Source organism: Callospermophilus lateralis, chromosome 13 (genome assembly GCF_048772815.1).
Source record: "Callospermophilus lateralis isolate mCalLat2 chromosome 13, mCalLat2.hap1, whole genome shotgun sequence".
Lineage (NCBI taxonomy): Eukaryota > Metazoa > Chordata > Mammalia > Rodentia > Sciuridae > Callospermophilus > Callospermophilus lateralis.
In genome coordinates this window covers 49835185-49860188 of record NC_135317.1, presented here as the reverse complement: position 1 = coordinate 49860188, position 25004 = coordinate 49835185, and the positions used below count along the sequence as shown (strand labels likewise).

Genomic DNA, 25004 nt, shown 5'->3' with positions numbered 1-25004 from the left:
GAGTCATATCTTATCACTGGACTTAAGTGTAGAAGATGCTTTAAATGACATAGGTATATATAGAGAGATAATATTTTACCTAGATAAGAAAATGTAACAATTATTTGAAGAATATATATCCTATTTCAAAATCTTAAGTAATTTTTAAAAACTTTGGATTGAACTATACCCCTTCATATACATCTGATCCATTTAAAAAAAATACACAACAGGGATCATCAAAGAAGCTAATGAAAATTCTGAAAGTGATTCCCCTTCTCTGGTCCCAAATCTCTCCTTTCTCTCAGCAAGGGAGCAGGCCTTTTAAAGTAATAAAGTGTTTACAGCAACTGAGGGGGGCCATCAAATGTACAGTAATCATGGAGCCACACAAAGTCTTTATGAAGCCAGTTAGATGGGGGAAAAAAGATGGGGTATTTTAACCTAAGCATTTCTCTTGAAAAAAATTTTTTTTCCACATTTTTTATTGGTGCATTTTAGTTATATATATTGATGGGATTTATTGTTACGTATTCATACACTCATGTAGTACCCAATATAACAATATAATTTAGCCTACATTACTTCCCAACACCTTCCCCGCATTTTTCTTTTTTAAAGAGACGAGGTCTTGCTATACTTCCTAGGCTGGCCCTGAACTCCTGGAATCAGGAGATCCTTCTGCCTCAGCCTCCTTAGTAGCAGGGACTATAGGCAGGTACCACTGTACCCAGCTAATGTAGAGTCCATATATGTTGGCAGCAAATCTTTGGAGCTACGGGATCAATGCTGTCTTTCTTATCCCAATGTTTTGGTCTGTGAGGAAAAGTTTTGCACTACTGATGGATGATCATATAGGTCAAGTGCAGGGCACTTTTATGAAAAAGAATGCTACCGCAGGAGAAACCAGCATTTAATTTCTGACATCCTAGTAATGGCTGGGAAATACTCTTTAGAGACGTATACTTTTGTTTAGGCCTGGACGTCAAGTAACTTGTGCTTAATAAATGCTCATTGTGTTTCAGGCACTGCGCCAAGCATGTAACCCTTATATCACCCCCATTCTACAGATGCCTGTTCCTTTTATTAGATAGAAGTTTGGAGATGGCAAGAGAGCCATAGGAAGTGAGACAAAAAATGCACTCGATCTGTCAGGATAACCTAGGGTGATCACGTATTTTCCTGAAAGAAACAGCAAGTAAACTCGCACATGGTAAATTGGGGCATATAGTAAATAGCAGGGTGGGAGACCCTAAAGTCGGATGGAAGGTCTGTGTCAAGTCAGGTTTCCCAGGGGGAGAATTTCATTCCAAAAATCTCTGTCTCTTTGATGGAATTTTAGATGCATCCATACAGATTTCTTTGAAAATGATATTTCATTCAGGCTTTCCTTTCATCTTAGGAGAATCTACAGTGTACATGGAAGTAAATGGCTTTCTTCTGCAGATGTTGACAAAACCCAAAGCTAAGTTTCAACGTCAAGGAACACGGAGCCACTTAGCCTCCACCTGGGTGTTCCTGGATGTGACATTTTCTGCTTCCAAACTATTGGCACCATGGCTTCCGATTTAGGCTACACTAGCTGGGATTTAATTCTGATGAAATGGAAGATGATGTTTCTGCTCACACTTGTGCACATACAAATATATGCACCCATCCAAACCAGGCATTTTTTGTTTTTGTTTTTGTTTTAATGTTTATTTTTTTAGTTGTAATTGGACACAATGCCTTTATTTTATTTATTTATTTTTATGTGGTGCTGAGGATTGAACCCAGAGCTTCGCACGTGCTAGACGAGCGCTCACTGAGCCACAACCCCAGCCCCAAACCAGGCATGTTAATATCACACCACACAATCCTTTTGTTCCCATCAACAAGGTGCTCCAAACTGTAGACCGTAAGACTCACTGGCTGTCCCCTCTGCCTGGAGCTCTCTTTCCTGAGATAGGGTCTCTTGGTGTATCAGGTCATTTCTCAAAGAGATGCCCTCCCTGGCCACCCTGTCTAAACAAACTCCTCTCCCCTGCCCAGTTCTCTCTATCCTCTCGACTGTTCTATTTTTCTTTATGGCATCGCCCATCAACTGACAGGTACAGATTTGTATTTGTTTCTTTTCTGTCTGTCCTGGGTCCTTTCAAAATGGAACTTCCGTAAGAGTCCTTACCCCCCGTGACACAGAGTGGGGGCTCAGTAGACATTTGTGGAAAGAATGAGCTAATACAGAATGCTCCTGAACCATCACCTCACTAGCATAGGCTATGAGCCTGACTGCTTAGGTGGCAAGACTGCACAAATCCTTCTCCCAAGATGGAGAAATTGCTGGGCTGGCTGGGTCATCCCATCGCTGGTGAGGATTGAGCTTCAATCACTGTGCACCAATGATGGGACTTGAACTTTCCTGGAGCAAAATAGAGGAACACAGACATCATATGAAGCATTCCCTCCAATCACAATTTTTGTTGTCAACCAAAAGTTCTTGTGCGTTTATTTTCTGAGTACAAAAACTCTTGCCGCATGAATCTGATCATTTCCCAAGTTCTGCTCTTGGTTATCCAGATCATTTTCCCAGGAAAGTTAATTTGTGCAAGAAGCAGAATGCCAATGCTCGTTAATTTCAGTTTTTCTCCTTTCCTTACCACCCATGTTTGGTGTAACACTATAATGTTCGGTGAAGTGTTCCATTGTAGTGAAAGTTCTTGTCGGGTTTTTTTTTTTTTTTAAAGGCTCCCTTTCCCCTTTGCAATTTCATGCTAACAACCAGTGCCTTTATTTGATTGATTGAATATGATATGTGGTAAAGTGTGCCACTCAAGGAAATCAACTTTTCATTTTTCCTTTTAGGTGTCTGTTCATTGTGTGTGGTTCCCAGAAGAAATTCTTGGCTGTGAAGATTTAGAAACCACAATGCAGGGGAATATATTCAACCCAATTTTGACCCGTCTCTGCTCTTGTGTATTGAGCATTAACTAAAAGTGATGTGAAGAAATGGAACAGAGGAGTAAGTGCGGCTTTTGATCAGGAACAGTTGTCAACCAGTCGTAGAAGACCCTACACACCGCTCCTCACGGAGCCAGAGAAAACATCACTGAGGTCATTTACTGTCACACTGGTTCAGATACAGTTGTCCCTTGGTATCTGTGGGAGACTAGTTCCATGAATCCCCTCAGATATCAAAATCTATGGATGGCATAATATTTGCATACAACCTACATATATCCTACCATATAGTTTAAATCATCTCTAGACTACATGTAATATGTAATACAATGTAAATGCTATGCAAATAGTGGTTTACACTGTGTTTTTAGGATTTAATAGCAAGAAAACAGTCTACATGTTTAATACAGAGATGCAGTTTTCAAATAATTTTAATACACTTCACCTTACTGATGCAAATCAATCCTAACAGATTGCTAAAGGATTCACTGAATCAAAGAAGTGTGGTTGGTTGAGTCGCAATGCAGAACCCAAGAATAAGGAGTGTGGAGGGTACTTGAGATTTGACTGCAGAAAGTCATCCTGTCTGGGTCCCTGCAGACATGTGAAAGGAGAGGTAAAGGAAGGACGGGTAATGATGATCTCAGAGACTGCTCCCTCTTGTCAGGGGTATTGATTAATGCCAAGGCAACACCTAGAGTAGCTCCAGTTCTTAAAACAAGGTAACACCAGGACCCTGTCAATAATCAGCCAGCAATTTAGAAGCCAAAGGTAACGCTCAGAAGCCTGGATATTTATTTGCAGGTTTCCTAATGCCATCTCCTTAAAACACTAGCATGAGGCACAGTGTTTCCTTTGTGACTCATCAATTGCTGTTGAAATTGAGTTTTGACTGTAGCAGTCAGAAGGGAAGCTTGTCTGGCTCAGAGCTCATTGAGCATGCCTATCTTCATGTATCCCCGTTCGACTTAGACAGTTTCCTTCCAGGAGCAAGTAAAAATGTGCTCTGGGTGAGAATGTCACACATGGAATGGAATAAGGATGCCCAGAGGTGCCATCTGGCCCCAGATACCTTTAGAGTAGAGAAATAAAGAGCTGCTGCAGGTCATTTCTGCAATTTTCATCTTCGTTCCCACTTACGGAATCTCCATCTTTCTCAAGAAGGTAACATAGCTATGTTCTTCCCAGGAGTCCAACATATGTCTCCATTTAAGATTTCTATTTAGAATGAAGCTCAGTGCCATTGTTTCCCCTCTCCTAACATAGAAAGCTATTCATTCAGAAAGACTTGACTCTTCTACGATGGATATATTTGGCTTACCCTAAATTCATATCTGCCCATGAATTTCTGCCTGAAGACTGTTTTTTTTTTTTTTTTTTTTTTTTTGGTATTGGGGATTGAACCCAGGGATGCTTAACAACTGAATCACATCCCCAATCCTGTTTATTTTTTATTTTGAAACTAGGTCTCACTAAATTGCTTAAGTTGCTGAGGCTGGCCTTGAATTTGTAATCCTCCTGCCCCAGCCTCCTGTGCTGCTGAAGACTAATTTTTTAGACCTTACTGAGTCATATGTTGGTATCTGATTTTTCTCATAACATTCAAGAAGTAGAATTTTGTATTTCTACTAGGTTCAGGTAGAGCTTCCTTTTCTCTGAATATAAGTTCTATGAGGAACTGGGAGATAATTTTTAAAAGCCAAAAACTATCCTCTGCCTGAGGAAAAAAATCAGAGATCTACTTATTGTCATCAGGATGTCCTTTTGGAAAAGTGAAGGAGCTGATTGCAAAGCCTCTCTAAATTCTATACATGTCACGTGTGGTGGGTGTGAGGTAATTTCATAGCAACATATGGGAGGAGAGCACAGTTTGATATTTAGATTCTATGTAGTTGGCACTGATGAAAGTTCAAGAGATTTAAATTCTTTCAGAACATGTCAATTAAGCTGGAGATATTAAGATATATAACTGATTTTCTCTCCCACCCATCCTTATAACATTTTTAGAGTCCATTTTCAAAATTGTATGTACAATATAAAATTATAGCTCAGTGCTCTATTTTAAAAAGCAGAAGTTCAGCTGGAAAAGGATGATTACATTTAACATATCTTTAGCTGATTTCATGTGTTTGTTTTTTTCTTCTACAAGAAAAGCCCTGAATTCTATTCAATGAAAATTAATATTTGCAAAATATTTTAAAAATTAAATTATTTGGATCGACATTCATCTCCTGGCAAATGTCTAAATGCACATTAAAAAAAACAACAACAACAAAAAAAAACTGTGGGATTAAAAACTAAAATCCTTCCCTGGGAGACAAGCTGTTGCTTTTTTTTATTTTAGTGGCTCCGTTTCATTTCCCTTTACATTCGGTGATAAATGGTGATTACATATTCTCCTGAATGGCCTCTTCTGTGATTTCACACAGTGCTAAGGCTGGCTGGGGAGGCTCTGGGGAGCGCGGAGGTGTCCATGGGCAGCAGAGGGGACACTCAGAGGATTATGTGCTATCCCGCCATTCCATCAGCTCCAGTGCTAAGGGCCGACAGGACCACTCACTGAGCCAGCGCAGGTGGCCTGGTGGGGGAAAGTCAGGGGGTACTTTCTCCAGAGTGAAGGAAACTCTTCTTCCCGCCTGTTCAGACACAAGCAAGAGAATAATGAGAACTAGGAGGCCTACTGGGAATAACATCACGTGGAGTTTTAATTGAGCAGGGACTCCGATTTGCTCCAAACATGATTGAGCACTTGTGGCATATTAGAAATTGGTCCAAAAGTACTGGGACATGCTTGGGATCCTTTTCTTCCTGTGCCAAGCCATTTTGTTATCCTCACGTTTTATTTCGTTATTATTTGTGAGAGTGTTTGGCTGCCCAGCAGGCTACAAATTATTTGTGGGATTGCAGCCTGTAGCAATTTTTTTAAAAAAAATTTTGAATTAAGTTACCACTTGACATACAAAAATGTAAATTTTATGTAATCATAAAATCAGAGTGACAGCCCCATTGTTCACAATTGGTCCAGTTCGTTCTCTTTCCATTTGGAAGCATTGGCAGGCAGTCTGGAGGGCCTCTTTAATAGGCTCCAGGCTAAGTGCTAGCTGGACAGCACCCTGAGCCACAGGTGCAGCCTGCCACCAGGAGCACCTATGTGCAAGCCAGGCACTGAGAAGGAGCAGCCCCCTCCTCCCAGGTTGGATCACCGGTCACAGGAGTGAGGTACCCTGAAGGTTTTCAGTGGTGAAGTCTGGTGGGGGACTAGAGTCATCATTTCCAGAGTAAACACCAGTTCACGGAGCTCACAACTGGCCTCTTTAGGAGAACTCTGAACAACTCTGTGAACCTTCTCTGTGAAGTGTTGATAATGCTAGTCTAAGCCTGGATAACCACAGACTTCACTTGCCCTGGGTGAGCCTTCCAAGGAAGTAGAAAGACTGTCAGCTGCACAGGCCTGTGATACCCAGGGAGGTTTGGCAACATGGCGCCAGGATTATGTTTCAGCAAGGTAAGAAAACATTTTTGGGTGGAAAGAACACGTAAATAGAAACATAAGAGTGCAGAATTAACACTGAGAAGAGAAATGGGACTTCAGTTGATGCAGAATACCAGAGCATCAGTTCTTAACTAAATCATACTTTTCTCTGGAACACTTTCTAAAATTTTGCCTTAGGCCCAAGGTGTGATGGAGTTATATGAAGGTCAGAGTGTAGAGAGAGGAGCTTAGAGACAAACCAGTCTTCCAATACATTGCTAGGAAAGGATGCTGACTCTGGAGAGACGTGGTGAGTTGCTCAAAGACCCTGAGCTAAATGGAGGCCACAGTAGTAGGACTAGAATCCAGATCAGTTGGCCTTTGGTTCCAGGCCTTTCATATGCCTGTCTACCTACTCCTTCTAGACCAGATGCTGTAGCCAAGGAACAAGGAGAGCTTACTGCAGTCCCAATACTGATGAAATCCACTGTCTCTCTGGCCCTACCACATTATTGTGCTCAGAGGACCCTCATAGCAATGTGTTCCTCTGCCTCGTCACATATCAGCAGGGGACTTCACCACACCAACTCCCGAGAAAGTTTTCTTGGCCCCTGGGGGTGGGTGGGGTACTCCTTCCCTGTACTTCTGAGGCCCCCTAAGTCTCAGATTTCTGCACATCTCACAATGGGATACAAGGCTTCTTCGTGAGGGAGCTTTCAAGAAAAAACAAAACAACAAAACCTAGTGAAATAGGAACACAGACATGCAGAATTAGGAAACAAGAAGGCAAATGGCCCTTTTATTTCCACAGAATCGTGGAGAAGTAGTCTATTACACTGTACCCTAGGAAGACCTTCTGTCTGGATCTACCAACCAACTATGTTTAGCAAAAGTGGTAGCCAGATATGCTCCTTTGCTCTTGGTTTCCAGGGCACTAATACAACAAGTGGCACAAGAAATGTCTGTTCTACGAAAGATCAATGAATGCCCTGATTTTAACTAATTAAGAATTGATCATGATCTCTCAATGTTTTTATTTATTTATTTATTTATTTATTTATTTATGCTTTGTGGTTGTTGTTTTTCCTTCAAGCTAAATATTCTGCTTCTTATAAGACATAAATCCTAGAGTATGGCGTCTTCTGGGTGAGCCGCAGGTCCTCAATGTTCTGTTTAGCTGGTGACTCTGCAAATGCTATCACGGGACCTTTATGAAGAAGTTTGGGCAGCCTGATTCTTTCCTCTCGTGAGCTGGGCCTCAAGTTTTTACATATAGTGTTTAAGATTGTGTTGTCTATCTTACCTCAGTTCATTTCAAATCTGTACCTATCCAAGATCACAATATATTTACATTTTATTATTATTATTATTGTTTTACTTTATGCAATGCTGAGGATCCAATCCAAGGCCTCATGCTAGGTAAGAGCTGGGGAGGTAACTTAGTAGTGGAGCTACTACCAGTAGCTGCCAGCTTCTACCAGTTATTTTCAGAAGGAAGTTAAAGTTCTTCTGATAGGCTGAAAGTCTATCTGCAGAAATCAAGAACAATACACCTAAATAAAATGGATAGCAGCTAATATGTTGCGCTATATTGGTATATGAGGCTCAAACAAGTAACTGACTTCGTTCATTGTAATTTTTTATTTATGATGATGTTTAAAAGAATGAAGGAAGGTTTTTTGTTTGGTTGGTTTTTGTTTTTTTCTTTTTCTTTCTTTCTTTCTTTCTTTTTTTTTTTTTTTTTTTTTGTACCCAGGGATTGAATCCAGGGGTGCTTAACCACTGACTCACATTCTTAGAACTTTTTATGTTTTATTTAGAGACAGGGTCTCAGTTGCTTAGGGTCTCACCAAGTTGCTGAGGCTGGCTTTGAACTTGTGATACTTCTGCCTCAGCCTCCTGAGTCACTGGGATTATAGGCGTGCACCCCAGCACCTGGCCAGAATAAAGAGTTTTAAAATGATGCATATAATGGGAGTCACTCTATGTCACGGACATGTTACTAGTACAGAGCTTGTCCATAGAGGAACTGGATGTGTTTTAAAGATGTATTTGTCTACATTTAAAATTTTCTCTTGCAAGTTTTCAATATAAGAAGAAGTTTTGATGTTTGTGTTTCTATTTTGGTTGATCATGGCCACTGTAGGTTGCCTCCCTCCTGCATCTCTTCCCCTGGTGGCCCCAAAGAACAGATGGAAAGGACTTGGCATCCCCTAAGGACTTGGGCAAGACAAACAGGCCAGGGAGTGGGAGGCAGGTGGTGGGACACACACAGAGGAGAAGCTTGTTTCTAGGGATCAGTATACCTGTGCGGGAATAAACAGCATTCCTTCTAGCTCTACAACTACATGGCAAAAATTAGGAGCAGCCAGAATCAACTAAGTTGGTAAAGAAACATTAAAACTATTATATCTGAAGATTTGAGAGACATGATCAAAAAGAGTGCTACAGGATTTGGCAAGCATCCTTATTTGCGATTAAAAAGTTTTCACACTCTGGAAAAAGTCTAAGAGTTCTATGCTGAAATGCATTGACCAGGATGATACTAAGTAGGGTGAGAAACATTCAAGGCTTGAAAAGAGTTCCAAAGAGCTTAGTTTTAGGGACATGTTCATCTCCTTTCTTATACCTAAGTTTCACAACTGCTAGAACAAGAAACAGATTCTAGGAGGACATAGACAATTTAGTGTCTATTTGCACTAGCCAGCAGAACAGAAAGAACTATTTTTCCCAGCATGCAGATGCCAAAATTTGGAGAAAAATCTGAACTCTTTCCTTCAACAAATACCTAGGGATGCACTTTATTTATTAAGTTTCTGGGTAGATGGATCTAATTTTATAGGTGGAAAAACAAGGTTTTAAAGTATCCTTGATGTTCGTTTAAAGATACTATTTCAAAATTGAAGATGTTGGACTGGGGATGTGGCTCAGTGGTAGAGTGCCTGCCTAGTATGCATGACCCTGGGTTTCATCCCTAGGGCTGCAAAAACAAAAATGAAAGAGAGAGGGGGAGAGAGAGAAAGAAAGAGAGAGTTTCCAATTCATTGACTAAAAGGGTGGAGCAAAGCAAGCTGTAGTGTGGTCCTACTGAAGTCTCTATTGACCAAGATGAAAGTCCTGAACTTTTGTGCTCCTGGTCTGTTGCAATAAAATGGCCAGTCATGAGCTGTCAATCTCTTTCAGGACATTTTGATGTATATGATATTATGTTAGAATGCTAACTTGTATTTTGGTTTTGTTCCAGACCAACTAGAAAGATAATTACCCAAAAATATTTGATATCAGGTTATGAAGAGAAGAGTCCTTTTAGGCTATATAACTAAATACCTTAGTCTGGGAAGGTTAAAAACCACAGTGATTTATTGCTCACAGTTCTGGAGGCTGGGAAGCCCAAGGTCAAGGTGTGGGTAGATTCAGTATCTGGTGAGAGTTTTGTCTGCCTTACAAATGACACCATCTTGCTCTGTGCTTGCATGGTCAGAGGGCAAGGCAGCTTTCTGGGGTCTCCTGTAAGAGACCTTATGATTTAATTACTACCTAAAGTCCCTACCTTCTGATACTATCAACTTGCTGATTAGGTTTAAGCATATAAATTCTAGGGGGACACAAACATTCAGACCACAGCACCAAGTAAATTCAAGACTAGTGTAGCAGCCCTCATTTTAGAAGTCATACCAAATGATCAATGATCTTCCAGAAAATCCCAGGACAATCTGCAAGCACTGTATTAGAGAATATTGTTGTCTCAAGTACACCACCTTTTCCAGAAGATGGATAAAGACAAGTTTATCATCTCTTGACATTTAATGAAGCAAGGTCCTGGAAGCAGAGTGGCCACTCTGCTGAGCACCTGCTGGGTCACAGGCTACATCCTGTTCTTATCACCACATTGCATTCCAGCCCAGCCTGGCAGCTGCAGCTCAGGCACTGCTGTCCTCCCCACAGACGAGAATCCGAAGCTCAGGAAGTCCTACCATTCCTGAAAGGCATGCACCCTGTATATTGGGAAACAAGACTCAAAACCAAGTCTGCCTAATCCTTGAGTCCACATGCTCTTCATCACCCCAGGTTGTCCTGGAGAGAAGGTTTCTCCCTCCTGGCCCTCTTGTGGTTACCACGGACGATTTGCATAAATAAAGAGAAATGTGCTTAATTGGAAAATATTTCTTTAGATCCCTCTTTGCCCATGCCATGGAGTAGCACACCAGCTCCATTATGTTGAACAACATATAAGATCTTATATTGAGGGGCTGGGGATGTGGCTCAAGCGGTAGCGCGCTCGCCTGGCATGCGTGCGGCCCGGGTTCGATCCTCACCACCACATACAAACAAAGATGTTGTGTCCGCCGATAACTAAGAAATAAATATTAAAAATTCTCTCTCTCTCTCTGTCTCTCCCTCTCTCACTCTCTCTTTAAAAAAAAAAAAAAAAAAAGATCTTATATTGAACAAGACAGAAGCAAGCAGATCTAATTCCTACCCAGAAGATGCAGGCACTAAAAGGATGTGGGTAACCTAGGAAGGCTGCAAGGAGGGGACAGTACATTAGCTTAGGAGAATGAAGAGCTTCTGCTGTCCCCCTTGTTCCATGTGGGACAGTGGTCATCATTATAAGTCACCAACAGGTGGTGGAGTGGCAAAATGTCCCAGAGTCATTCTGATTGCAGTTCTGCCACCAAACTGGGTTACTTGGCTTGTCTCCTTCCCATTTAGGATACAACTGAGAAAGAAGAACAGCTGTTTGTTTGCACACACCCCCGACTCTCAGATTCAGATGCTAGAATCCTAACTTCCAAGGTGGTGGTATCAGGAGGTGCACACTTTGGGAGTTTGCAGGTCAGGAGGGGGGAGCCCTCATAAATAAATTATTGCCCCCCTAAAGAGACTTCAGAGAGAGTCCCCACCCCTTCTGTCGCATGAGGGCACAGTGAGAGGATGGCTGCCTATGGACCAGGGAGCAGGCCCTAGCAGACACTGAGGTGCCTTGACCTTGGACTTGCAGTCTCCAGAACATGAGCAACAATTTTTTGTTTGGCAATCATGCTGTATATGATATTCTTTCTATTAGAGCCGTCTGAGCCAACTAAGACATCCTTTGCTGTGAGTGAGGGGCTGACCCAACGATGCTCAGGTTGCTTTGTGTCCCCAAAACCTGAGATTCTAGGCACTGTGTGGACAAAGGAAACCTTTCTCATTTTGTTATGCTTTCACCACGTGCATTGCGTTAACCAGGCTTCCCCCCCAAAATGACTTGTTCTGGCATTTTTTTTAAACTTCATCTGGTCCACTTTGTAGATGCTGTGGACATCTTCACTGTCAACCACCAGACAGGCACTGGTGGTACTTCTGGGGTACTGACTAAGGGAACTTTAGTCCTCATGGAGGTGGGCGAACTGGGGGTGGTGAAGGGGCAGGTAGAACACATTCTCTGGGAGTGGCATTTCTACAAACCTTTCTGCAGGTAACCAGCTTTATTCCTGGAAAGCACAAACCCTTCCCATCCCCGAGGCTAGTGTCTTTGGCAAGAGGAAGAGCGTGCATCTGATAACAACAAACCTCTGTGGGAGGCAAAGGAGCTTATCCTCTGATTACACAGGCTCTTCCCAAAGGATCAGAAATAATTGCCCCAGGGAGCACAGGCCAGTGAAGCAGAAAGGCAGAGGGAAAACAGCAGGAACTAAAAACAAGGAGGGTCTGTTCACTCCTGGTGCTGTGAAGGTCAAAGATACAGCTCCTCTCACCAACATAGGCCGCCACCTTTGAACAGTCTATTCCTATTTAAGGTGTTGCTCCCAAAGGTGGTCACAGATAAAGAGGGGCGTCTTTTAGGTGTAGACTCACCTCCAATAGAGTAGCACGGTTTAGTGTTCTGGTTGGTAATAAGTGAGCACCCTGAGGCTCCTCCGGCATCGGCACTCATGAATAATGATTTATGGTGAAGAGTGATAAAACTGAAATTTATAAAATGACTTAAAATTAAAATTTAAAAAGCTCTTCAATCTGTAAATCCCTTTCCAGAGAAAGGGATGGAAGAGCAGTTAGTACCACGTGTGTTCAAAACCATTTATCAGTAGGCAAATCTCTTAATTGTAACCATTATATTATGAATGATCCGCTAATCTCTCAATTTCATTCTCCACTGTTTCTCATTTCAGCACATTCTCGTACTGTTTTCCTCTATGCCCAGTTCTTCAGTTAAAGAAGGGGAAAATAAACCTCTCTTGTGAAATAATGAAATAATTTGCTTTTCCTTTGTATTTTTGTCATCCACATGCCTTTCTGTTTGTCTTTTTTGTTAAGTTGAAAAGAAATCAAACACAAAGTCTGAAAAAGGACTTTAAGAGAATTCTGTTCTATTTATTTGCCCCCTAAACCACCCCCTACAGATAATCTTCTAATCTAATTTTTACAGAATTTCAAAGAACAGCACTGAATATATTTCATTATTAACTATCCCCTCTACTAGAAAAGTTTCTTGTTTCCAGAAATCACTTTGTTGTGGTTTGAATTTTTCTCTTCTTCGCTCTGTTCTTATATTGCCTTAATAGACCATAATATCATATGCTCATCTAGCATTAAGCTTAGGCTGAGTCTTGGCAGAGCTTTGTACTGGCTATAGAGAGGCTGACAGAGGTTCTCATCTGGGGCTGATTCTGCTCTTCCCTGAGGGACCTTTGGTGATACCTGGAGATATGTTTGATTGCCCAAAAGACATCTGGGGGAAATTCCTGACATCTGATGGGTACAGATCAGGAAGGGGTTTAAATATCCCACAATGCACAGGTCAGCCCTCCCGCCCCCACTCTAAAGAATTATCTGGCCCAAACCACCAATAGTGCCAGGGTTGAGAAACCCTGGGTTAGGAGGAAGTGCCAACCACACGGGAAGTCAAAACCAATGGAACAGCTGTGGAGAACACAATTTGGTACAAATCATGTGGTTCAACTTGCTCAGTCCCATGGGATTAATCAGTGTAGGGTGAGATTAAGGAGAGAAACTAACCTGGAGATCATTTGAGGTTTTGAAAATTGTTAACCACATGATTCTAGTTATATTTTGGATGTACTTCTTATTTTATCCTGAGATTACCGACCCAATTTGCCTCCAGTTTTCAGAAGGTAACAGCTGTACTGTGTTATTTGGGAATTCTAATTTTTCAGGAAACATTTTAGCTTGGCCAGCTTAACTGTCAACCCTTGACATGGTTCCCTGGCATCCTGAGTGGGATTTATTTATAATATAAACTTCTGGCTGGTTAGTTCCTGGCTCCAACTTTAGAAACTGCCACATTTTTGAGGATTGTACTTTCCCAACATTAATGTGAAAGTTTGAATTTTTTCCCCTCTAGAAAAATGTCCATATGTCAAAGGTCACTGATATAAAAGTATTCCTAATTTAACATCAGGCATGACTAAATATAGAATGGAACAAAACCCTGGAATTACTTTGTGGGGCCAAGAACAACAAGAATAATCAACGGCCATGCACAGTGACTTTCCTTTCTGGTGACTTCCAAACGTGTCACATTTCTTTTCAACACGATGCTCACAAGGGAAGTGGACACAGAGCCCACGTTAAGTCATATTTCCCATTCTGGCAGCAAAAAGATTTTCCCATCTCATCACCTTGGTTGGAAAACAAAATTCAATATCCTGATAGTTGAAGAACTTTATAAACTGCAAAGGGATACACACTTGTAAGGCTTATCAAGGTATGAGTTCCCGATTATCTGGCTAAGCACACAGTGCAATTCCTTGGTTGAACTAAATATGAGAAAACAATACTTGCTGAAGTCCTGTTCACCAAGAGCCATTTGGCTCTACAAATTAGAAGGTGAGAAATATGAGGACGGTCCTGCTGTGTCCTGGGAGTCTGATGTTGCCTCACTCAGAGTAATATCCACCAAGGCCCAGGTCATGACTTAATCCTACCTTGGGCAGCCAGAATCCTCAGGTCTGATGGCCCAAGCCAGCCCACCTGGCCCTTGCTCACTGTCTTAGGAATATGTGAAGTGCCGAAGCAGGAATGCCCAAATGTGGGGACTCCCATGAGAGGACATCATTCAACAGAGCATTTATTTCATGATCAAAAGATGGGAGACGTTAAGTTTAATCATTTTTGCTGCTTTTAAAAGTATGTGTGTTAAAAAGTATGTGTCCTTCTTTCCTTGCTGATAATGCTCTCGCAAACATGGTGCATGTTCCTAAGACCCGCCGGACTTCTGTAAGAAATGTGGCAAACACCAACCCCATAAAGTGACTCAGTACAAGAAGGGCAAGGATTCTCTGTATGCACAGGGAAAGCGGCGGTAGACAGGAAACAGAGTGGCTATGGTGGGCAGACTAAGCCAATTTTCAGGAAAAAGGCTAAAACTACAAAGAAGATTGTGCTGAGGCTTGAGTGGGTGGAGCCTAACTGCAGATCTAAGAGAAGCCTGGCTATTAAGAGATGCAAGCATTTTGAACTGGGAGGAGATTAGAAGTGAAAGGGCCAAGTGATCCAGTTCTAAGCTTCATTGTTTGTTTTGTTATGAAGATAATAAAATGTTGAGGTTATCTTCGCTTAAAAAAAAAGTATGTGTCCTTATGTTAAAATTAGATTTCTGGCTAGGCGTGGTCGCACATGCCTGTAATCACAGTGGTTCAGGAGGCTGAGGCAGGAGGATCACAAGTTAAAGCTAGCCTCAGCAACTTAGCAAGGCCCTAAGCAACTCAGCCAGATCCTGTCTCTAAATAAAATACAACAACAAAAAAAGGTGGGGGTGGGGTGGGGGTGGGGATGGCTCCTGGTCATGCATCCTTGGGTTTAATCCCCAGCACATAAACAAACAAACAAACAAATAAATATTTCTGCACTGTCCATCTACTGGCTTGGGGATATTTCTTTCTCAGCCTGCAGGCTGTGAGTCTGGAACAGGAATGGCTCCATTTCTGCTTCTTCACACCATGTTAACTTTTGCACCTGGTGAATTCTGCAAGGACTGAGGAGTGGAGGGGGACCTGGGTAAGGATGGGGCAAGGAAGCCAAGAGGGAGAGGGCTGGTTGCAACCTTAAGAAGCCAACGATGGCTAATGCATTTGTCCCTTCAAGCAACCTGATCCTGGGCCTTATCCATTGCCTGTGGAAGCAGCTTAGAAATGTCTTTATGGTTTTCTACTCTAATCCTTTAGTCACCTGTGGGCCAGGGTGGCTGAGCATGCCCAGGATCACACGGGGGGCCAGGCTGGGATCATTTCACTACTGGACAGACACAGACTGTAAAGTAAGGAAACAGAAAGGGAGGATCCTAATGGAACTCACCAGGAGGATGGAGGAGACCAAGGCCTTGAAATTCCAGAATTCAAGAACCACAGGTTTCAAGAGTACAATTTAGTTCAACAGAAAGTTTGTGTAGTACAGTAAACACAAGGAAAAAAAAATGCATCCTAAGGAAATATGAAGGCTCAAACAGTTCAGCAAAGGGAACCAGGGGCAGGAGGAGAATCTAGGTGGTAGATGTCTGGCAGGCTGACTAGGGGAGCTTCCCTGCTAGCTGGAGACTTACGCTGGTAGGATTACAGCCAGGATTCTTGCTTGTTCTTGGAGGGAGGTGGCCACAACCTTAAAACTTTCCCTGGACTGGAGTGAGGCTTCTCTCTCCTACTTGACTAGTGGGATCAGTTTTCCCTTGACCCCATGTCCAGGAGGTATCCACATAAGAAGTGTACACAGTGGACAAAGAACCAGAACAGGAAAGCCTAGGGCTCCTCCAGAGTGGGAACTCCATCCCCTACCCTCAGGAGTGTCCCTTGTAGACACCATTCCCAGTCCCAGGTCCATCTGTGGGGTTGACGACACCTGAGACAGAGCAGAACAGAGAGATCACAGGCAGGGGCAAGGCAGGAGCCCCCGCCCACACGCACCCTGGGCTCCTGTCCAGGCGAGCTCTGAAAGGTGCTGCTGGGAGCCCACGAAGCCACAGGCAGATGCCCCGGGGTCTTGGCCAGCACTCTGACTGCTGCCCCCGGTGGTGTTAAGTTTTCATGGCAGTCTCTTTATGACAAAGCAGCCCCATCTTTTCTGGTACCAGTTACTTGCTCTGAGAGCTACTCTGTGACAGGGTAAATGAGTCAGAAAGTTTCTGATTCAGCCACAAATGAAACTGGAGAAGGCTCATTAAAGGCACTAACGAGCTCTCCCTTTCACCCCGAGCTGTCTGGACTTCTCCTGCACTGAGGCTGCCATGGTGGGCCCTGTGCTCCTCATGTGAGAGCTGGAAGGTGGACCCACTGAGGCTGAGCACATGAAGAAAGGAAGCCTTCTTTCAAGATTCCATCCTGAAGGCCCTCGAGATGACCCAGCCATGGACTACCACAGTTTCAGCAGTGCAGAGCCTACCGGGGTGAGGAGAGCAAACCAGAGTTGTGGCTTGGGTATGATTGACCAAGACACCCAGAAAAGGTGAAGGACTGATACCAATTTTACAAAGATTCTCAATTTTGGGCAAAACCAGAAAGACTTCCTCTAAGATGGCAAAGAAATGAGAGAGAGAGAGAGAGAGAGAGAGAGAGAGAGAGAGAGAGAGAGAGAAGGACACTGAGAGACATGCCTACTGTTTTTGTTTTCCTTGAGGAAAAAAAGATGTGTTGTGGTTTATGCCATAAAATCTCTGAAAAAAAGTGGGGGGACATTTCATGAATTATAAAATGCTGTTTGAGTCATTCTAAAACCATGCGCTGTGTTTTTGCATTGCAGAATTCTATTACCTTTGTGCTTTCTTACATTGCAAAATATCTAGGACAAAGACACAAAATCCGGCTGCAACTTTTGATCTAAATAGATAAATTGTTTTAATAAAAACAATCACAAATCCAAAGATGTCCTGTGTGTAACTATAAAGCAAATAATTTCTATTCTTTTTGGACAGTTTGTCTTCAAAAATTCCTGCTATGGAAATAGGCTGGTGGGTTGGGTTAAACTGCTGTCAAAAGTCCTACTCGAAGTGGACTGGCTCTGCTCATGTGGGAATTAAGGTACCCTCAAGGTTAAAGTGTAAGGGAGAACATGAATGACTTGAGTCATCTCTAAGAGCACTTACTCACAATGTCTCTTCCACCTTGAGAAAACAGAAAGAGAGCTAGACAAATCAAGAGAAATTCTTTCTATGACCTCTCTTCAGACAGGTGAAAATGAACACCAGCAGGGCTGTCCATGTATATCAGAGGGATCTTTTATGATACAGGACCACAGAATTTTTAGCACAGTGCTGCAGGTCTGTATAAGATTCAAAGTGACCCTGGCATTAGATGGAAAAATCCCCCTGTCCACATAATTGTAATTATTTCTGCAGATTCAGTTGCCTCAGTTGCTAGTTGCTGGCTAATTGTTCTGGAAGCCCCTTTGTAAAACCAGGAAGCTTAAGAAAAGCATTCTGATGAAGTGTCTTCTCTGCCCATTGTCCTGCCAATGAGGCGTATGGAGTATCTGAGTCTTTGCCAGAGCCAGTCTGATGAGAACCCTGTGGTGTGGCCCTCAACATGGGGAGGTCAGCATTATCAGGTTGAGCCGTGATTATGTGATAACACTTGGCCAGAGATTAGCACTGGCTTGGCTTGGGCATCTCAGTCTTCTCAGTGGCCACCCCTTGACTCTCTAACAGCAACAGTTCCATGGGAGCAACAGGGAAACAGACTTGAGCCTGGAGGGAGGGTGGAAAGTCACCAAGTCTAGAATCAACAGGGAAGAAGGAGCTCAGTGACCAGCAGGGAGAAAAGAAAGGAATTTCTTTAGTAGGTATGATGAAACAAGCCAAGCCGGTGTCTTAAATATTTTCTCTCCAGTAAAATTTAATCTGTTACCTTAGAAAGCATTCTGTATGGTTAGCCTCCTTCTAAACAGGGGTCCAGATGCTTGGTTTGGTCATGTGATCTTTTAAAAAGTAATAGTGAAGTTTTTAATAAGTTCCTTTCTTTTCTTTCTCCTCAACAGACTTGGGAAAGGAACTTAAAACCAGAATGCTATCAAATCCTTTATGAAACATTTGGGGCTAATTACCCTTGCTGGAAGTCTCCGGATTTTTTTCCTTGCCTCTCCCCCACCTCATCTTAATAGAACACAGTTCAAGTCTCATAAATGCTTAAATATGTAGTCGTAAAGTTTGAGATGTCTCATGGGCACCGCTGTCTGCAAATCTGCCAGGCAGAGCTCTGTAGGGATTCCAATTCGAACTGGTTTCCTGCCTTTCAAACAGTGTGTTCTAGAAGCCGGGCCGGGAGACTTTACATGCTCCACGTAACAAATCATTTCATAAAGCTTGCTCGATTATGTAGCCAGGGTCACCCCAGGAAATCTTGCCACCTTCCCATTTAAATAGGGAGAGGAAACTATGCATGTTACTTCCTCCTTATGCAGCTAACCCCAGCAACTGATCCTTCATTTCCTTTCTCATTACTCCAGACTTCGAGGAAGAAGCCAGACCAGGCCAGGGTCAGAGGGCCCAGCTTCACCTTCATTTGTCTGAAAACAAAGCCATAAATCAGGGCCCAAGCATTATTTACGCATCCCCCAGGATCTGTATTTTCTCTCAGAGTAACTGACACTGTACCAAATGGTTAGGGAGGTAGAAAAGAGGATTGTCCCTGTGTGGAATAATTCTGGGTCCACAACAATGAGTTGAGATTAAAATACACAAAGAAAGGAACTCCACTTGCTTATAACCTTTCCCTGACCCATCAGGCCTGGGTTTGACCAGTGAATTCAAAGACACATGCAAATGCTTCTGGGACCTAAGAGCAAGAATGGATTCAGCTGGACTTCCTAGGCAGACCCTTCCCTGAACGCAGTGAAGCTTTCTGATGGATGGAGGGCTGAGCTGGAATCAGGAGGCTGAGGTGTGGTGTTTACCCCAAATCCCTGTCTCTACCTCCGCCATCTTGTCAACAAGTCAGTGAATGCCAGAGACCTCGGGAGGAGAGCAGAGTGTTCACATACCCTAAAAAAGATCTTGGTGTTTCTGAGTAATTGTCACATATTTATTTACCTAATTCAATTTCCCTGAGTCACACAATGTGACTTTTATTTACCAAACACATTTCATTTCCCTCAGGTCTACAAACTCTGGTGGCTACTGACTCACTTTTTAGTGGTACTTTACCATGGAAATAGAATCCAGTCTTTCTTTTATCTCATCTTCTCTTTCACACACTTCAACTTCACACAGACAGAGTAGGGTACATGCCAAATGAGCAACCTGTTCAATAGACCAGTGTCTGTCTGTGTATCTATCTATCTATCCATCCACCCATCCATCTATTCATCCACCATCTATGGATGTCTGTCCTATACATGACCTTGTGCTCTGTGCTAGAGATAGAGCAGTAAACAGCAGAAACATGGCCCTACTTTATGGAGAGGAGGAAAGCTGACATTAGATAAATGATAACAAACAAGAGGAGTGCTTAAGGGAAGCTTAAGGGATTTCAGGAATGTATGTGAGCTGCAGGATTGAAGGAGGGGAGATTATTATGGATTCTGCCATGCCATCACAGAAGCCTTCAATGAAGGTATGTCTTAAACAGTGGGTAGAAGGACTGCAGCCATTGCAAAGGAAAAGATGGATTATGTTACCCCTAAGCATGCCAGGCTATGGAAACTTCGGGAAGAAAAGCACAGATCACAGTTTGCCAGCAGCTCAGGGAACTATGAATAGAGGATTTGACTGAAGTGGAGATTGTGTTTTCAGAGAAGGAGATGAAATAGTAGCATTGTCTATGTGCATTGTTCTTGTATGCTTGACCTTCACCATTCTGTCTTTATCTCCAATTAAACAGTTGAGGAAACTGAGACACAGAGGTCTCACAATTGCCCAAGGTCTCACATGCAGGAAATTATCAAGTTGGACCTTAACTCTCAGAGGCTAATTTCAGAGTCTACTTCCTTAAAACCACTGTGCTCTGTTACCATCTTACCAAGTGCCTTTTTGGTCATTCTCCATGTCATTAAGGGTCAACAAAAGAAACTGTACTGGCCTTTCCAAATACTCAGGCTTTTGCATGTTCATGCGCATAAAGCAATAACTTATGAGAGTGTTTCGGGATTTTCCTGTTATTGTCCAACAAAATATGGTTCCCATTGAATGTCTTTGCAGTGAATAAATGTTGTACAATTATGCTGTAAAAATATCATTTTCTAATCCATTTTATATTTTGTGTCTTTAGTATATGATTCCACCAAAAAAAGAGTTTTGTTACTAAAACATTTGGCCCTAAAATAGATAATTGGGACCCATTAACAGTATCCATATCTTAGTGGGCAAATGATTTGTTCGGTGTGGTTAAAAAAGATTGAATAAGTGGACAGTGGGATGATGTAGGGGGAGAGTTTAGGAGCAATGAGGAGGCAGCTCAAAGTGTCAGAATGGGCAAAAAGGGCCTGAGGAAAGCAGGTGGTGGAGATGAAGAAAAGGTAGCAACAGGATAGCTAAACCCATGGTTAGCTAAGTGCAAACACAAATAATTTATTTGATCATTCAAAAGCCATTGTGTCATTTGTAATGAATGTTCAAGTTTCCCTGAAGTAAGACTATTTTCTAGAGCTTAGTAACCAGAATGTGTTCATTTTTAGTACTAATCAAATCTTATGCAATTGAAAACAAGCCATCCGATGGTTTTGGATTACTATGCAACCACTTGTAAAGGCCTTTCGCTTTCAAAATTCATGAACTCAGTAAAGCCAGGTCTGCTGTTGATGCCCAGATAAAAGAAGCAGTTGACCCTGGCACAGGGGAATTTGTGAAAGAAGCTAATGTCAGGTTCTAGTGATAAAATGCCACAGGGTAAGCGAGAAGACTTCTGCCTGCATTCTTTAAAACTATGCTTTTTAAGTACAGCTTTGCTTACTCGCACAGCAATTTGGTTCACATGGGAATCAGCACATGACTTCAAGTTGAGTTTTCTTTGTGCAATCATTCCCTCCCGGGTTGGGAAGTACAGCTTACGTCCTAGGAGCTCCTGTCTGGGGCCAGCCTTAATCAAAAGGAACTCGGAGAATATGTTGTTCTTGCAGCTCTGTATAATTAAGATAAGAATTGAAATTGCCAAGGTTTTTCAAAAGCCTCAAAATTAGGTTGCATAAGACCCTTTATGACTTATAAAACAATTTCAAATCAAGCCTATTAGATAGATTTTATGAATCCTTATTTTGTAGGTAAGAACTCTGCTACAGTTTGGATTTGGAATGTTCTCTAAAGGACCCATGTGTTCAAGGCTTGGTCTCCAGGTTGGTGCTGTTGGGCGGTGATGAACTATTAAGAGGGGGAGCCTACCGGGAGGTCTTTAGGTCTTTGGGCACTGTCCTTGAAGGGAACTTTGAGACACCATTTCCTCCTCCTTTTTTTTTTTTTTTTCTTCCTTACCATGAGGTGAGAGCTTTTACTCCCCCAAATGGTTCCACCGTGATGTGCTGCTTTGTCATTAGCCCAAAGCAACAGGGCTAACCAATCATGGGCTGAAATCTCTAAAACCATCAGCCAAAATAAACCTTTTATTTTTATAAGTTGATTATTTTAGGCATTTGTTCTAGTAATGGAAAGCTGCCTAACCTAAACCCTGAGGCTTGGAGTGGGCAAGTGACATCCAATGCCACACAGTCAAGAAATGCTACCCCATGGGTACTTGAGCCCAGGTTTTCTGACTCCCAGCTGCACCCTCAAATGCAAAGATCCCTCAGCCTCTGGTTTCAGAAGCCGTGGGCATGAAAAGCAGGCACTCACATCTGTGTGTTTCCCTCTGTGGAATGCACCAAATAAGATGCTAGTCATTTCCTGTGTCATCAGGAGTCAACACTTCTTGTGACAGATCACAGCACCTCTGAAAATATTTCTTTAATTAGCAGCAGGACTGGCTTTGCAGTGTGTGGTGTGTTTCCCCAGGAAAGTCTTCTGGGTTCAGTCTGACCTTAGTCTGTGTCAGGAATTCTCCAGCCACAGCTGGCCTGGTGGAGATGCAAAACATGCACCCACCCTGCAATCCTGTCCCAGATGAGAGGCTTCAGGGGACGCTAAACTCCCAGGCAGGCGGAGGCAGAAGAGAGTGAGACACTTGCTTTAGTTGTTGTGACCAAACTTTACTGATGTTTCTGCATGATGTTATTTCTGGCAGCATCTTGGTGAGTGACTCAAAGACTGGTTTTAACTTGGGAACGTCTGGGTCTTCACAGATAGCACTTGTTTTCTGTTGCCTCCTTCACTGAAATTCAGCAAATGCAATACTGTATTGGTCTAGCACTTTAGGGGATAGAAGGTGAGGTGTACCCCTCTTTTCACTTGAGGTGTCTGCAGGACGGGAGGAGGTAGAAGACATGATGTAAGAATGCGATTGCAAGGCAGAAGGGCCCCTGTGTGATCACAGAGGTACTACATGAGGATAAAGCTCATGGCTTCATACCTTTCTGGCCTCTACCCTCCTCTTGTTCAAATAGCTATAACCACGCTCTCTTCTCTCTTTATGCATCAGACCACATTTGTTTCTGCCTCAGGACCCTTACATAATGCTCTTCCCTTTGCCTTCTGTTTTGTTTTTCCTAGAACTTTGTTTGGCTCATTCTTTTTCATTGTTTGAATTTTAGCTTGGACATCATCCTTCCAGAGGACCTATTGGTTTGTTTATTTGTTTACTTACAATTTCTCTTGCCCAAGAGAATGTAAGCTTTCCTTATATTTGGAAGTCATGCACAAACCATGCCAAGAACAGAATGGTAGGCAAAACATACTGAGATTCAAAAGGAGGACATAGAGGAAAGAGAGTAAGACGAAGACTTGATCTTTGGGTTTATCTGTTTAGGTGGAATGAGGAGCAAAAGAGACCGGAAATAGACTGAGAAGGGTCAGAGAAGGAGGATCTGGTGCAGGGAGATGGAGCTCCAGGTGCTGAGCAGAAAGGTGTCAAGCCACACAAGGTGGGGAGATGGGAAAACGGCCCTGGGTGTGACCACTGCATGTCCATGGTGGTCTTTGAGGGAAGCAGGGCAGAGACCCCATCTGTGAGCACTGAAGGAGTATGTGCTGGACACGGGGCTCCAGGAACCGTGTATTCCACTGAGGTCTCATAGGAAGGGAAGGCGGGGGTGTGCACTTGAGAGTGTAGCAGGCTTGAGAGAATGCATTTTTTCAGGAGCTGTGGGAAGATCTGAGTTTGAAGGCAGACTGAGAGGAAAACCCCAGCAGGGAGGCATCGAAGATGGAAGGTATGGGGAGAGTTCATCGAGAAAGCTCCTGAATGAGTAGAGAAGGGCTGCAGAGGACAGAGGAGGGATTCCTCCAGCCCAGAGCGTGGGAGGGGTCATCATGGTGATTCGAAGAGCATTAAGGATGCTCAGGTTTGGGTTTTTTTTGGGTTTTTTTTTAAGAGAGAGAGAGAGAATTTTTTTTTTAAATATTTATTTTTTAGTTTTCGGCAGACACAACATCTTTGTTTGTATGTGGTGCTGAGGATCAAACCCGGGCCGCACGCATGGCAGGCGAGCGTGCTACCGCTTGAGCCACCACATCCCCAGTCCAATGCTCAGGTTTTAGGATCTAAAATTTTATGGGGAAGTGGCAGATGTGAGTATCTGTTCTTTGCTTTCCTGGGTTTTAGAGTTCTTAACACATTCTTTAAGAAATCCATCTTAAGAAGTAGCTTGTTTCAGAGCTAGGCAAATCTGGTTTAATTCAATATCTCCAAGATAAAGCAAGTGTGATTTTTTTGGGGGGGTCGGGGATACTGGGGATTGAACTCAGGGGCACTCGACCACTGAGCCACATCCCCAGCCCTGTTTTGTATTTTATTTAGAGACAGGGTCTCACTGAGTAATTTAGTGCCTCACTTTTGCTCAGGCTGGCTTTGAACTCTCGATCCTCCTACCTCAGCCTCCTGAGCCACTGGGATTACAGGTATGTGCCACCGTACCCGGCAAGTGTGATGTCTTTACACTGTGAATTTCCCTCCCTCTTCTGTTTTCTGATTTTTCAAGTAAAATAGGCTTGTTGTAAAAGAACAATGGATGGCACGGAAAAGTGAAAAGAAGTTTAAAAACACTGTAGCTCCACTACCCAGAAGTAATTGCTGTTTCAGTGTAGCAACAAAGAGCATGACTTCTAGAAGCAGCTGCAGTGGTTTCAACCGGGCTCTGTCGCTTCTTATGAGATGGTGCAGGTTATGTCACACAGTGCAAGGGATGAATCACAAGGCCTCACACGTTAGGTAAGTGTTGCCGCTGAGCTAAATCCCCAGCCCCAGTCCTATAACTTTAAGGTGTGGTTGTCCTCAGCTGTAAGAAGAAAAGGTGACCTGCTGTGGTGAGATTAGATTACACCTACAGCTTCGCCCTTGGGACGTGGGAAGTGCTACAAGGTCCTTGCTTGCATGATGCCATTTGCCTGGCAGGCTCTTCCATAGAGACTGGAATACTTCCTATGAGTGTTTTCGTGGCCTGCTTTGGTCCCCATCTATGGTTAACTTGTGGAAATTTTCTTGTAATGTTCCCTACATTGCTCTTCATTCTGAAAGGAGCGATGGTATGGTTCACCCACGGAACCAACAGATAAAACTGCATCTTGGCATTACCCATGCCCTATATGTTTATCCCTTTGAAAGTTCAA

At 42.8% G+C, this 25004-nt stretch overlaps 1 protein-coding gene and 1 pseudogene across 2 annotated transcripts in view; one reads left to right on the top strand and one right to left on the bottom strand.

Moving 5' to 3' along the window:
- Frmd4a (FERM domain containing 4A) overlaps window positions 1–25004 on the bottom strand; it is a 287644-nt gene that overhangs the window by 217461 nt on the left and 45179 nt on the right. The window lies entirely within an intron of this gene.
- Window positions 14579–14897, top strand: LOC143379460 (large ribosomal subunit protein eL42-like; annotated as a pseudogene).